The 14,952-nt window shown below is 61.9% G+C and overlaps 1 long non-coding RNA gene across 1 annotated transcript; it reads left to right on the plus strand.

Annotated features, from left to right (window-relative positions):
* The first annotated feature begins 2,268 nt into the window (after positions 1–2,268).
* Positions 2,269–6,403, plus strand: LOC103346737 (uncharacterized). Its single transcript, XR_007912388.2, has 3 exons — positions 2,269–2,944; positions 3,066–3,245; positions 5,616–6,403. It is a non-coding gene; the product is annotated as an uncharacterized lncRNA (long non-coding RNA).
* The last annotated feature ends 8,549 nt before the right edge of the window (positions 6,404–14,952 follow it).

The raw sequence follows: 14,952 nt of genomic DNA on the forward strand, positions 1-14,952 counted from the left end.
CGAGCTGCTGAGGCCAGGGCTGAGGTCCCGGGGGCTGGAGAAGGGTGGAGGGGGCCAGGCAGCCTCCGAGCTGGGGCGGAGGAGCCGGGTCAGTGCCGGCGCGTGACGCCCGTCGTGGGCCTGAGGTCCGATTCCCAGACACTGAGCCTCCCTCCCCCCCTGAGCCCGGTGAGCAAGGGCAGCATAGGAAGTGGCCCAGGGCCGGCCTGCACGAGGGTCCACTCCGAGCCCAGGCTGCTTGGACATTTAAGGTCGGGGCAGCCTCCTGGGACCGATAGACGGAGCTGGGCAGAGGGCCCCAGGGAACGAGTCGGGTACACGGGGATGTGCACTCCCGTCACGGCACACTGAGCCGAGCCACCCACGAAGGGGGGAGGTGGGACACGTTCCCTATTGTGTGAGGTCGCGCCCTAGTGGCCTGAGCCCTCACCCTGGGAGCACACAGGCCCACCTCTATCCCACGGTGGTGGCACCCAGAGCGGGGCGAGTTGCACAGGGTGCGCAGACGGCTGGGCTCCGGGGGTGGGGGCCACAGGCCTCTCCTCGTGGCTGCGTTGCTGTTTTCTTCTCACGGTGCAAATGCCATGGAGTCCTGTACTTAACACGAGCCTGTCGTCCCGGGGACACTTGACCAGCTGCCACCAATGCCTGTCCACGGAGCCCCAGGCCACGTCGGAGACCCCGGGTCCCCCGGGGCAGGGACGTCCTCAGGGCACAGCGCGTTGCCCTGGTGTCTGTGGAGCCTGGGTAAGCACAGGCAGTTCCCTTAGGAAAGGAGACCAGGGGCTTCCTGCCTCGCTGGCAGCTCTGGGGGGTGGGGAGGCGCCCTGGAAGCGCCTGGGACACCTGTTCTGCCTCCCGCAGGGACGTCCCCGCCAGCGCCCCCGTGGACTGGACATCATCGTCCCTTTCTGCCAACAGGGAGTCGGCCCAGAGACAAACAGCGCAAGCTTCCAGAGAAGCGAGGATGGGAGCAGGATCCAAACCCAGGGCTGCGGATCCAACCCCCACCTTCCCCTGTGGGGCACCGTCTGGCTCTTGTCACAGAGATGGTGGAGACCCAGTCCTCTGCATGGGAGTGGGGTTGGGGGCGGCTGAGACCCAGTCCTCATCCCGGGGGTGGGGGTGGGGCAGCTGAGACCCAGTCCTTGTCCCGGGGGTGGGGGTGGGGCGGCTGAGACCCAGTCCTCATCCCGGGGGTGGGGGTGGGGCGGCTGAGACCCAGTCCTCGTCCCGGGGGGTGGGGGTGGGGCGGCTGAGACCCAGTCCTCGTCCCGGGGGTGGGGGTGGGGCGGCTGAGACCCAGTCCTCATCCCGGGGGTGGGGGTGGGGCGGCTGAGACCCAGTCCTCATCCCGGGGGTGGAGGTGGGGCAGCTGAGACCAAATCCTCGTCCCCGGGGTGGGGGTGGGGCAGCTGAGACCAAATCCTCATCCCGGGGGTGGGGGTGCAGGGCAGCTGAGACCCAGTCCTCGTCCCGGGGGGTGGGGGTGGGGCGGCTGAGACCCAGTCCTCGCCCCGGGGGTGGGGGTGGGGCGGCTGAGACCCAGTCCTCATCCCGGGAGTGGGGTTGGGGGCGGCTGAGATCCAGTCCTCATCATGGGGATTTGGGGGCAGCACACGCAGAGTCTCAAAAATGACAGAAAAGGACAAAATCTGCAGAGCCCTGAGCTGGCACAAGGCCCTGGGCAGGCCCGGAGGGGGGGTCCTCTCCGCCCCAGGGGTGGGGAGGGCAGATTTTCAGGTGGAGACAGAGCGGTTTGGGGGTTGACCTAGGCTTGTGGGGAGACACGGTAAGGAGTGAGGAAGGGGTCCCGGGGGGCCGCTGGTTTATTTGGGGAGCAGACTCTGCAGTAGAGGGGGCAGAGGCAGGCTGGGCAGGGCAGGATGTCGGGGGCCGTGGCCAAGCACAGGGGTGCTTTCCTGTGGGCACAGGGGAATGGGCCTGGGCGGAGCTGGGCTGAGGGATGATTACCCTGGCCAGGGTCGGAGACAGAGGGCACAGGGCCACTGCGGGGTTCAGGGGCCCCCTAGTTTGCATAGACACAAACGGTGGGGCTGAGGCGCGAGTAACAGCCGGGCTTGTGCATGGGTGCATGGGTGCTGCCCCAGGCGGGAGGGAGGCTGTGAGGGAGGAAGAGGAGGCCGCTGCCCTCAGGGGGACCTAACCCTGCAGGTCCCTGAGCGGCGGCAGAGCGTGCTCCCGGCCACGCTGCCACCGTTCCCCCACAGCAGGGGCTGGGCCCTGGGGCAGGCGGGGCCCTGGGGACGATGACATCATGGTGGCCTTCGTTTGTTCACTTGCTCATCACTCATTCACCCGCCCTTGCACATCTCTCGCTGGGCGCTGGCCCGGGTGGGTTCAGTGTCGGGGTGGCGGGCACCTCCCAGGCTGTGACAGCAAGGATGACGGATGATGGCCCGGCCAGCTGAGCCCGTGCCCGCAGTGCCATCCCGCTGTCTGGAGAAGCCGCCCAGCGGTCAGCGCCCCTGAGCAGGGCCAGGGCTCTGGAGCTTGTCCTCTGTCCGCAGTGCCCAGTGCTCTCGGAGCACTTGTGCTGGAAGTGAGACTTCCCCGCCCCAGACGCCGCCCGCTGAGGTGGGCTCGCGGGGCGCCTCTGCTCTGCCGCTGCCCCTGCCCACGCCCCTCCCCTCCCTGGGTCTAGGCTCTCGGTCTGAATTATAAGAGCACTGGGTGGTGGACGCTTGCTTTCCTCTGCGGCCCTGTCGGTGGGGCAGCCAGGACGTTCAAGGCATTTTCTAATCACAGTACGAACACATGGGCTCTAACAAGTTCAGCAAAGTTGCAGAATCAAGATCCACGTGCAAAAACCATTTGCTTTCCTGTTTAGCAGCAATGAGCAATCCACAAATGATATTAGGGAAGCGGCTCTGTGCACAGCGGCTCCGAAGGGAGGAAGCGCTTAGGAATGAGTTCATGGAGGGTGAGGCGTGTGCACGGAGAGCTACAAGGCGTCGGTGGGGGACTGGGCAGAAGACAGCGCCGTGGGAGGGCGCCCTCCGCAATCTCAGTCCCCATCAAAGCTTTGTTCTTTTGTTCTGTAGAATTTCGCAGTAAAGTTCTGAAATTCTTATGGAGTTGCCTGGGGCACAGAGCAGCCGGGACACTTTAAAGGACAAAGCTGAGCACTCGCCTTCCAGAATCCAGACCTCTCCATAGTCAGCAAAGCCGTGTGGCAGGGCTGTGGGTCCCGGGGTGGAGCCAAGGCCGAGACACAGTCACATGTCTGTGGGCATGGTGGCCACGAGGCTGCCACGCGACGTGGGGCAGGAGGGGGGATTGGGTGCTCTGTTCTCGGAGACGTCCATGTGCAGAACGGCGAGCCTGGAGCCCTCATCGCGAGGGGCACGAAAGCCAACTCCGAGTGGATCAGATTCAGGGCAGACTGGGCCTGAGGGAGCTGAGCGGCTCCGCGGCTGGCCGTGGCCCTGGCCGGGTCACGGCGGGAGGCGGGTGAGCCGCGCCCACCAGCTAAATGACCCCGGCCTTGAATCGGGAGAAATGTGCCTTCTGCCTTCTTCAGTATCAAGTAGACCTTAGCGTACTGTAATTTATAAACTTTCAAATTAAAACAATTTCTTTGCTCCTGGGTCACAGCACTTGGCTGGAAGCAGAAATGCAGGCAACAGCTGCACAAAACGTTTTCATTCTTTCTGCCCTGGTTCTGTATCCTTTTGTCCTTTTTTGGCATTTTAAGCTTTTTGCTAAAAGCTGAGACAGAAAAGCACAGAGCCGCTGGGCTGCGCAGGGCCAGGACCACAGTGTCACCAAGTCCCCTGCTCCTTGGCCACTGGGAGGGCCCCTCCTGAGGGCTGCCTGGGGTCCCTGGTGTAGGAGACCCCCACCCCTTGTGAAGTGTCCTCGGCGGGTTGCTGGGTTCCTTTCTGGTCCTCACAGATTTCCTTGCAAACAGAGGTGGCCCCGCGGACGCCCCCTCCACCATGAAACCCGTCGGGGCCCGGTCGGGGTTCTCAGGCCCCCAGAGGAGCAGGTTGGGGCTGCGGAAGCTTCCGGGCTCCTCTTTCTTCCCGCGTTTCCTCTCCGGCCGCTTCTTCGGGGATGAGCTCCGGTGGAATGGGATTTCCGGCTCCTGCCATGGTCCAGGGCCACTGCCCTAAGCTGAGCCCGAGTGGACACCTGACTCATACCTGATGCAGCCGTGGGCGCGCGTCATTCTCAAAGCTCACGGCTCACCAGTAATCAGCTTCTCCGCGCTTCAGCGGGGGAGCCGCGTCCAGGGCCCAGAGCACACGCCGCTGGGGCTCGTCAGGCATTGGGAAGATGCAAAGCGGTCAGAGCCCCTGAGCAGCCGCGGCCCTGCCTCCCGAGACGGGCTGGTCCCTGGTGGAGGGGGACGGGGCAGTGCTGGCCGGGACGGCTGAGCCTGGAGCTCTTGCCTGCTGCTGGTGGCAGCGAGGGGGCGGTTTCTCGGGAGGTAAAATGGAGAGTTCCTTACGACTCGGGACAGTAGAGAAACGAAGCCAGGGCTTCCCGTGGAGGCTGGTGGTGGCCTCGTCTGCGGTGGCCAGCAGTGGCGGTGGCCCGAGTCCCCGCGTGCTGCGGGATGATGGCACGAAGCCATCTGCCCTTTCCCTGAAATGCCCCCGGCCACGGACAGCCTGCAGCTCCGCTTCCTGCCCGGCTGTGCACGGGCCTTGACGATGTTTCGCCATCAACGAAGCTGGGCCCAGGAGACACGCCTTCCACAGTGCGCCTGCGGGCAAGGCTGTGGCGCAGACGTGGGCAGTGACTGGCGTGCACCCGGGTTTGCTTGGTGGTAAATACTGAGGCCTTGCTTGGGGATGCACAGCCCCGTGTGGACGCACACTAGCTGTGGGTGTGAGTGGACGGCGCCTGACGGGGAGTCTGGTGATGATGGCGGCCGTCATTTGGAAGTCATCCCTGTGGCCAGTGGTTTGCAGGGCAGGCAGCTCAGAGGAGCCGACGCATGCCCAGAAGTGGTTTCTGCTCCTGGTCAAGAACGCACAGACAGGACGGCACAGACAGTGCCGCCCCGGCCCCGGCTGTGGGGTGATGGGTGAGGCCTGACCCTCCTCCACACAGACAAAGCCGGGGCGTTGTGAGCGACGCGGAGCCAGGGGTGTGCTTGGAGGCCTCGGCTCAGAGCCCCGGGATGCAGACACTGGCGAGACGTGTGTGGCCCGAGGCGGGGCCGCTGGGCCCCAAGGGGCAGGGCTGGAGGGAGGGCCCCAGGCAGAGCCCGGTGTCCTCTGCTGGCTGCACAGGAGGACCTGCGCAGGTGCCAGGGAGCGTTTTCCAGGCCCGAGTCCCTCCCGCAGGGATCCCAGGGGCCGCGAGGGGGCCGGCTCTCCCCGGGGGGCTGTCTGAAGTGCTCTGCCCTGTGTGGAGGTCGTGTTAGCAGCAGTGCTGTTTTCCACCCCTGATTTCTGTGATTTGGCAATGCTGTATAATTACAGCAAGGAGACATAATTATTTAGGCCTCGCCTGGCAAGTCGCATGGCCGCTCCATTTGGATGTAAATGCGATATTATTGCATAATAACCCACAGAAATCTGCGTTTAATTGGGGTGGGCAGCTTGCCTCTCATTGCCCTCTGCTGCTCTGCCTCCAAGGCCCTGTCCCAGTCCAAGGCACCTGCCCCCCGGGAGACACCTGGATGCCCCCACCGTGGCCTGAACAGCCACCCACCGGAGCCAGCGCAGTGACCTGAGCCGCCTGCATCCCTTGCCCTTGGCAATCATCTCCAGGCATCTACTGGATGCTCCACCCTGCTCCAGGAGCTGGGACACGGAACGGGGAAGAGATTAGGTAAGCCATCCGTGCTGCTGTGTGTGTGTGTGTGGGGGTGCATGTATGCATGTGGTGGGTGTGTGTATGTGCGTGAGTGCATGTGTGCACGTGTGCTGGGGTGTGTACACGTGTGGGTACATATATGCATGTGAGTGTGTGTGCATGTATGCATGTGTTAGGGGTGTGTGTGCACGTGCACATCTATGCATGTGGTGGGTGCACGTATGCATGCATGTGGGTGCATACGTGTGTGCATGCATGTGGGTACATGCATGCACATGTTGGTGTGTATGTGAGTACGTGTGTGCATATGTGCTGGGGTGCGTACATGTGTGTGCATGTGAGTGTGTACATGTGTGCATGTATGCACATGTTGGTGCGTGTGGGTTCATATATGCTGGGGTGTGTGCACATGTGCATGTGTACATGTGTGCATGTGTTGGGGGTGTGTGTGTGGGTGCATGCATGTGTGTATCCATGTGGGTGCATGTATGCACATGTTGGGGTGTGTGTATGTGTATGTGATGTGTGTGCACGTGTGTTGGTTGTGTGCATGTGTGGGTGCATGCATGCTTGTGTTGGGGGCATGTGTGTGTGCACATGTGTTAGGTGTGTGCATGTGTATGTGTGGGTGCATGCATGCTTGTGTTGGGGGCATATGTGGGTGCACATGTGTTGGGTGTGTGTGGGCATGTGTGAGTGCACGTGCATGGTTGTGAGTACATGTGTGCACTTGTGTTGGTGGGTGAGGGTAAGCAAGATAGAAGCAGCTAATACAGTACTGGTGGGGCTGGGGTCTCGCCCAGCACATAAGACCCCTGCACCACACACTGGAGCACCCGGGTCTGGCCTTTGGCTCCGGATCCAGACCCCAGCTTCCGGATAATACAGACCCTGAGGCAGCAGTGATGCCTGGAGTGGTTGGGTCCCTGCCACCCACAGGGGACACCTGGATGGGATTGGACTGGCGCACTCACTCCTTGAGGACGTTTGGGGTCAGCCAGCACATGGGGGCTTTTGCGTCTCTGTTTGCCTCTCTGCCCCTGGAATAGAAACACGTAGTGTGTTAGGTGGTGACGGATGGGTGTCATGCAGAAACGTCAAACAGTGACGGAGATGGGGAAGCCACATGCCTGACCGCAGAGCTGAGGGCGTGAGGGTGCCGCTGAGGGGAGACCAGCAGGCCGACGTGCTAGTGAGGACCAGCGGCCATGAGGAGCCCCAGGTCCGGGGTGGGTCCTGTGGGCACCCTGGGCTCCCTGCAGTGAGGTCCAAGGACGGGGGTGGGGCGGGCAGCTGCAGACCACAGGCCACAGTGACCGCGACTCGTTCTCACAAGTGTGACTTCATGGGAACATGGCCACACGTGTCCATCCACGCTGCTTCGGGCTGGGTGGCTCCACAGTGATGAGTCTGTGGCTGAGAAGGACCCTAGGCCTGTGAAGCCTGAATCCCCTGCGCTCTGACCCCTGGGGGAGACGCTTGCCCTCCTGGGTCCAGGTCGGTGGCCCCTGCTTGCCATGCAGGTCACGTGTCAAGTCCTCAGCTGGGCTTCTTGGCTCCATGGTGGCAGTGTTCCCACGGGAGCCCACTTGTAAGAATGAGTCGCAGTTGGGGTCCACAGCTGCCCGCCCCACCCCCATCCTCGGACCTCCATGGTGGTCTCAGCTGCCACCTGCCCTGCTCTCTGCCCTGGCTGATCCTGCTGCCAGCCCTTCCCCTGTGCTGCTCCCTCTCTCCCTGGGGCTCACTGCCCGTGACGGCCACCACTCCACCCACGCTCAGTCACGCCCCCTGACCTTCAGGCCCACATGTAGCTCCCAGAGATCACTAGGAATAGCCTAAATGTCTGCCAAACACTTTAATAAATGAGTGAGTGGATGAGTGAGTGAGGAGCGAGGAGCGAGCCGGGAACGGGTGGATTCCCGCCGGACCCTGAGCTACAGAGGGCGGAGCCTGGCGTCCCACTTGTGTGCTGCCTGCGTAGGGAAAGCCCCTGGCCAGTGAGGACGCACAGCTGCTGCTGGCTGGGTGGCGTCTGGAGCAGTGGAGAGCTGCTGTCCCTTCCTGGAGCCTGGACCAAGTCCCTGCTCCTCGGCTTCCGATCAGCCTCCTGTCGGTGCACCGCAGATGGAGGGCTCGCTGCCGGCCTTGGCCTGGATCACACAGATGGAGGGCTCACTGCCGGCTGTGCCCTGGATCACACAGATGGAGGGCTCACTGCCGGCTGTGGCCTGGATCACACAGATGGAGGGCTCACTGCCGGCCTTGGCCTGGATCACACAGATGGAGGGCTCACTGCCGGCTGTGGCCTGGATCACGCAGATGGAGGGCTCACTGCCGGCCTTGACCTGGACTGGCCTTGGCTGTTGCCGGCATCTGGAGGATGTGCAAGGAGGTGGGAGCTCTGTCTACCTGTCCAGCTCTCCACCTTCAAATAAAATGGAAATGAATTTAAGAGGAGGAAGAGGCAGTTCCTGCTTACTGATGTGGTTCTCGTGCCATGAAAGAGCGTCTTTCCCGTCTGGTGGCCAGAAGCTGGGTGCTCAGTGGGCAGGAGCCACGCGTGGCCCAGGAGCCACCCCTGAGCGCTTTGTTCCCCGGGCGCTCTGCCTTTCCCTCACTGCCCAGAGTGTGTCGGTTTGGGAGAAAAGTCGCCGGGCACCCTGGCATGGCCGAGGCGGGGGGCGGACGTTCTAAGCTGCTAGCATCTCCACGAGGCCCAGCTGTGAGGCCACCTGGTGATGCCCTAACGAGGCGAGAGACAAAACGCTTGTGGGAGGCCTCGCGTGGTGAGCGTGAACATGCCATGGAGGTCAGCTGTGGCCCTGGGCTGGGGCGAGCATGCACGCGCCATGGAGGTCAGCTGTGACCCTGGACTGGGGCGAGCGTGCACACGCCATGGAGGTCAGCTGTGACCCTGGGCAGGGGTGAGTGTGCACACGCCATGGAGGTTAGCCATGACCCTGGGCTGGGGCGAGCGTGTACACGCCATGGAGGTCAGCCATGACCCTGGGCTGGGGCGAGCGTGCACACGCCATGGAGGTCAGCCGTGACCCTGGGCTCGGGAGACTGCACTCGCCATGGAGGTCAGCCATGACCCTGAGCTGGGGCGAGCGTGCACACGCCATGGAGGTCAGCCGTGGCCCTGGGCTGGGGCAAGTGTGCACGTGCCATGGAGGTCAGCCATGACCCTGGGCTCGGGAGACTGTGCACACGCCATGGAGGTCAGCCGTGACCCTGAGCTGGGGCGAGCGTGCACACGCCATGGAGGTCAGCCGTGGCCCTGGGCTCGGGAGACTGTGCACACGCCATGGAGGTCAGCCATGACCCTGGGCTGGGGCGAGCGTGCACGCGCCATGGAGGTCAGCCGTGACCCTGGGCTGGAGCGAGCGTCCATGTGCCATGGAGGTCAGCCATGGCCCTGGGCTGGGGTGAGCGTGCACACGCCATGGAGGTCAGCCGTGACCCTGGGCTGGGGCGAGCGTGCACGCGCCAGGGGCATGGCCTTCATCCTTCCTCACACTTGAACACACGGATATTCACGCTTCCCCCAAGAAAGAGCTTCCCAGTGCGTGGGCCTTGGCCCAGAATCTCTGGTGGACACCCTGCCTATTCACTCACTTGTCGGGGGAGGGGTGGGGCCCCTGGGCTGGTGCACAAGGCATGCTGGGAAGCACGGATGCAGAGCTCTGGCTGCAGACTTGAAGCCATGGTCCCGAAGGCCTGGTCTGTTTGTCGAGAGGGGAGGAGCTCCTGGAGGGGCAGCTGGCACAGCAGGGAGATGCCATCTGGGACTCCCACATCCAGGGTCAGAGCTCCGGGTTCAAGTCCTGACTTCGTGCCGGATTCCAGCTTCCTGCCACGGTTCACCCTGGGAGGCAGCAGGTGACGGCTCGCGTGCTGGGGCCCAGCTGTGAGTGCAGGGGGCTGGATGGCTTTCTGCCCCAGCCCCAGCCACTGCGGACCTGGGGGGTGAAGCAGCAGGTGGAATTCCTCTCTACCTTGCTCTGTATAAAAAAAGGAGATAAAAAGGAGAAAAATCTGGCAAGTCCAAGAGGTTTTTAAGAAGAAGCCAAGCGACCCGTCCCCCGTGCTCCCAGGCAGCAGTCGGAGCAGCACCCGGGGCTCCGTGGAGGCCGCCGTCGGGAGCCACCTGCCCCGGCGCCCTGGCACAGCCGCCCAGCTCCCTGGTGCCGGCCCAGCGTCGCCTGTTTCTTCCACCAGGCTTCCTGCGCCGTTGCTTTTAGTGCTACGTTAGATCAGCACGCATCGAACTCTGCCGGACAAGGGACAGACAGACAAGACAGCAGACTCCTGGCACCCGTCTCCCGCCCCGTCGGGGTCACTGCCCTGACGCTGGCTCACTTGTCCAGGGCCGGGGTCGCGTCCTGGGTGACACTCAGGCCTGCACCGCGGCTTCCTTGCCCCTAAGTAGGCAGGCTGCCGCCCCTCCGTACGTATTTGTGGGACGAGGCACCTGTCACAGACAGCCGGGTTTTACAAAGAAAGGCTGCAATTCGTGCAGGAAGTCGCCATGTGCCCCCAAGACACTCGGTCAAGAGCGGGCGTGGGGCCGTGCCAGGCTCCGTGCTGGCGGCTGCTAAGGCTCCCTCCTAAAATGAACAGCTGTTCACACACAGCACAGGGAAGCGGCCTTACACGTCTGCTCTGCCAGTTTCCACGTGGCTGAATGTCCTTCCTTCGATGGCAGTGGAAGTCCCCGGACCACCGGGTGCCTCGGTCCACACCTGGACGTCCTTTCAGAGGCGTTCCGGGCTCAGAAGCCACTTCTGTGGACTGACCTCACTTGAGAACAGCAGCAGACAAGTTCCAGAGGCCGGGTCTCCGCACCTGCTCTGGTGGCAGCCGCCGGCTCACAGCCTCAGACCCGGCACCGTCCTCTCTGCTCGGCCCCGGGACTGCCCAGGGAACTGACATCGCGTCTGTGCCACCTGGGAGTGGAGGGATTTTGTCGGGGGAGAGCAGAGCTGCACCCTGCAGGGGCTCTGCTGCCGCTGATAATGCCTCCCTCTTGGGGTCAGGGTCTGCTGGTGACACCGTTGCTCTTCCAAGTCTCGGGGACACAGACAGTTACCGTCCCTCTCCCTGTACCACCGACCCCAGCCCGGTCACCCAGTGCCCGAGCGCCTGCCACGTGTCTGGCCCTCCACATGCCGGGTCTCAGTTCTGTAAGAGGCATGGGGCACTGTCCACAGATGCTCCGTGTCCAGTCCCAGAGGACGGCTGCCTTGCACACATTGGTTCAGGGATCCAGGACCCTCCCACCTGGTCGCTGTGCACTTCAGCCCTGCCCTGGGACCTCAGCCCTGCCCTGGCACCTCAGCCCTGCCCTGGGACCTCAGCCCTGCCCTGGCACCTCAGCCCTGCCCTGGGACCTCAGCCCTGCCCTGGCACCTCAGCCCTGCCCTGGCACCTCAGAATGCCACACTGGAAGCTTCCACTGGGAGACAGGAGAGGAGCATGCTGGGCTGGCCCTTTGCGTGGCTGCAGATGGAGTAGGCTCTTAGTTAAGCTGGACCGTACTGGGTCGGGGCAGGCTGCGGCTCCCCTCCAGGGTCCCTCCCATGTCTGGGAGACGTCCTTGATGCCATCTGGTCTGAGCTGGAGCTACGGAGGCGGGGGTGCCCTTACGGGAGTGTGACCTGGAGACACAGGGGGATGATAGCAGACCCTGGGGGGGCGTGGCCACAGCCCAGGGGCACAGGCCACTGCAGGGCCACCAGGACCCAGGAGAGCGCATTCTCCTTCCCAGGCCCTGGGAGGAGCCAAGCCTGCTGACCCCGAGGCCCGCAGTGTGGCTCCAGCAGTGAGGGGCCCACGCCTGCCGTCTGACCTCAGAGGCTGCGCCCTGGAGGCTGGCGGGGCCACAGGAGAGGGAGGCCGCCTCACTGCGGGCTGCTGCGGGCTGAGGAGCGCCGGTCTTCTGGAAGGTTCCCAGGACAACTGCGCTTGCATGGCTTTTGTGCATTCCCAGAGAACTACCGCTCATCACATCCACACGCTCTGTGATTCGCCTTCCCCACGTTGCTGTGCTGTGTTCCACTGGGCTTCCCACGTCCCGTGAAGCTCTCATGTTGCCGCCTTCACGTCTGGGCCTGGCTGACAACTCATGCGCTGGCTTTTTGAACACCGGGACAAAGGCACTGCACCTGTTCTGGTGCGAGCCAGCATCTCTGCGCGGTTGCTTTGCATGGCTGCAGTCTGACGCCGGGATAACGCATGATGGACATTTCTGCTTTCCTGTGAACACTCCTGAGTTTTGTCCTAGGACATGCTGGACTTTCTCAGAGCACTGTTATCATTCCAGATCTTTCTTTGGACCTTGCACTGGGTGATACCAGATCAGCCTGCGTTCTACACAATTCTCCCAGCAGCTGGGGCTCGGGCGCCGTTCCTGGTCCTGCCGGAGTTCCGGGCTCCCTCCCTGCTAACCCTTTCCGGAGATTCTCTCCAAGGGACCAGGCAACTGCTTTCAGACCACGGCCTGCTCCGCAGGCGTCTGTCTGTCCGTCTCCCTCTCTTGCTTTCTCTCTGCGCTGCCGTCACAGGGCTCCGCGCTGTCCCCTCCACTGTCAGACAGGAAGCTCGGGCACCTGTCCCAGCTCTCCAGGGCCACTGGCCAGCGCCGCTGGATGCCCACGGTCTCTGTCTAGTGTGGGCTTGCTCCGACGAGAGGCTTGTCTGGTCAGACTCCTCCATGAGTCGGGGAGGCTGGGGTGTGGATGAGGAGCAGATGCCAGCTCCACTCTGCCCGTCGCGAGCCCGGCCTGGGCCTCGGTGTCCTCACCCTGCCCACTGAGAACCTGTCCTGGGCCTCCGCTGACCCCACTCTGCCTGCTGTGAGCCCGGCCTGGGCCTCGATGACCCCACCCTGCCCACTGAGAACCTGTCCTGGGCCTCCGCTGACCCCAGCTGGGCTCTGGGATGGCTTTGAGCAGCTGCACGAGGCCAGGTTCTGGGCCCCGCCGTGAAGAGACTGCACTTCCTTGTCCTGACCCTGGCCCGGCTTCCTCGGGGAGCTGGCGAGGCGCTCACCGCGGCTGCTCTGCGAGGTGCCGGGCGACCGCAGTTCCGTGCTGTGGGTGGGCGTCTGGTGCTCACGGGCTTCACTCTACAGAGGGGACACCACGCACAAGACTCCTAGAACACATGTGCTGGGTGCAGACCAGCACTCACGCCTGCCAGGGGAGAAGACAGGCAGGGCTGCTCACAGAGCCGTGGATCTGTCCTGCTCCAAAACGCATGGGCAGCCCCTGTGTGCGGCTCATTTGCACAGGCAGAGGGTCCCAGGATGTCTGTGAGTCCTGCATGGGCACAGGGGCCAGACTCACTTGGGTGGGCTTTTTTAAAATATTTATTTGTTTATTTGAAAAGCAGAGTGGCGGGGAGGGTGGGGCGCAGGGAGAGACAGAGAGAGAGAGAGAGCAATCGCCCATGCACCAGTTCACTCCTCAAAAGACCACAGTGGTCAGGGCTGGGCCAGGCTGGAGCCAGGAGCCAGGAGCCAGGAACGTGTTCCGGGTCTTCCAGGGCCCAAGCGCTAGCGCCATCTCCCACTGCTTTTCCCAGGTCTTCAGCTGGGAGCTGGATCATAAGAGGAGCAGCGGGGACAAGAACCTGTGCGCGTTTGGGATGCTGGTGTCGCAGGTGGCGGCTTTACCTGCTCCGCCACAACACTGGCCCCTGGTGCAGGTGAACCTGTGCTGTTCTGGGGACATCTCAGGAACCCCGTGGCAGCCCTGTTTTGTCTGAAGCCACGGGGCTGTGTGGACCATGTAGCCATGGCCTGGGGTAAGACTAGAAATGACCATCCTTCGGTCATCCATTTCCTTTAAATGTTTTGTTTGGAAAAATGTCAAGCTCACTTAAAAGTAGAGGGATTAGTCTCCCACATCCCCACACAGCCAAGAACAACTACTAGGCGTTTGTCAAGTGCCACAGATTTGGCCACAAACACTGTAGAGGGTCATGCTCTTCCACACACCCGTCTTTCCAGAACTGGCAGGAGCAGTGGTGTTCATGCCTTGTGTTTGAATGTAGCATTTCTTATCTCTTATTCGAAAAATGAATCTGTACTTTGTTTTAGCTGAAAGTAAAGCAGACGATGGTTGGCTTTTAACTATGGCTGAGCATTGCAGTTAATTAGGAAACAAATATTAATCACTTATTATCCTTGTCCTCAGCTCCACTGTTAAATTCTAGATATATTTATATCTATAATAGATATCTACAGCTATCTATATATCTAGGCAGATAGATATATAGATACATAGATAGATTGATTGAATAGATGCTAGATGATAGAGAAATAAAAGATAGAATTATATATAAATAGAAAACTAGATAGATGAGAGACTCAATACAGACAGATAGATGATGGGTGGGTGGATTGATGAATGGATGGGTGAATGGGTGGGTAGATGGAAGGATACATGGGCAGATGCACAGATGGATGGGTGGATGGGTGGGTGGGTGGGTAGGTGGATGGATGGGTGGGTGGATGGGTAGATGGGTGGATGGGTGAATTGGTGGGTGGGTGGATAGGTGGGTGGGTGGGTGGGTGGATGGGTAGATGGATGGACTGATGGATGGATGGGTGAATTGGATGAGTGGGTGGGTGGGTGGATGGGTAGATGGATGGATGGATGGATGGGTGAATTGGTGGATGAGTGGGTGGGTGGATGGATGGATGGATGGATGTGTGTGGGTGGGTGGATGGATGGGCAGGATGGGGGAACTTTCTTTCAAGTCCAGCAGAACTCCTGCGTGCCGTGTGACTCTCTCCACTTGGCTTCAGCGCTTTGGTCTGCTTTGACCCAGGGTGAGGCCATGTTGGGTACCTGTCACCACAGCGCCCTCTGGAGCAAGCCTCCCAGGACTCAGGGCCTTAAAGCAACAAGGATTTGTTGGTGCTCAGGAACTGGAGATGGATCTACATGGACAGCTCTTTGGCTCTTCCCTGGATTCGTGAGTCAGGGTGGCTGACTGGGGGCTGGGGCGTGGGCTGCTGTGACCAAGCCGCTGTGGTCCCAGCTCGTCTCTCTGGGGACCACGTAGGTACTTCCTCACGGATGTGGCACAGGAGACCGAGGGTGGCAGAAGCACACAGACCCTTCGACAGGCTGCGCCTTCTGG

This window comes from Oryctolagus cuniculus, chromosome 12 (genome assembly GCF_964237555.1).
Source record: "Oryctolagus cuniculus chromosome 12, mOryCun1.1, whole genome shotgun sequence".
Taxonomy (NCBI): Eukaryota; Metazoa; Chordata; class Mammalia; order Lagomorpha; family Leporidae; genus Oryctolagus; species Oryctolagus cuniculus.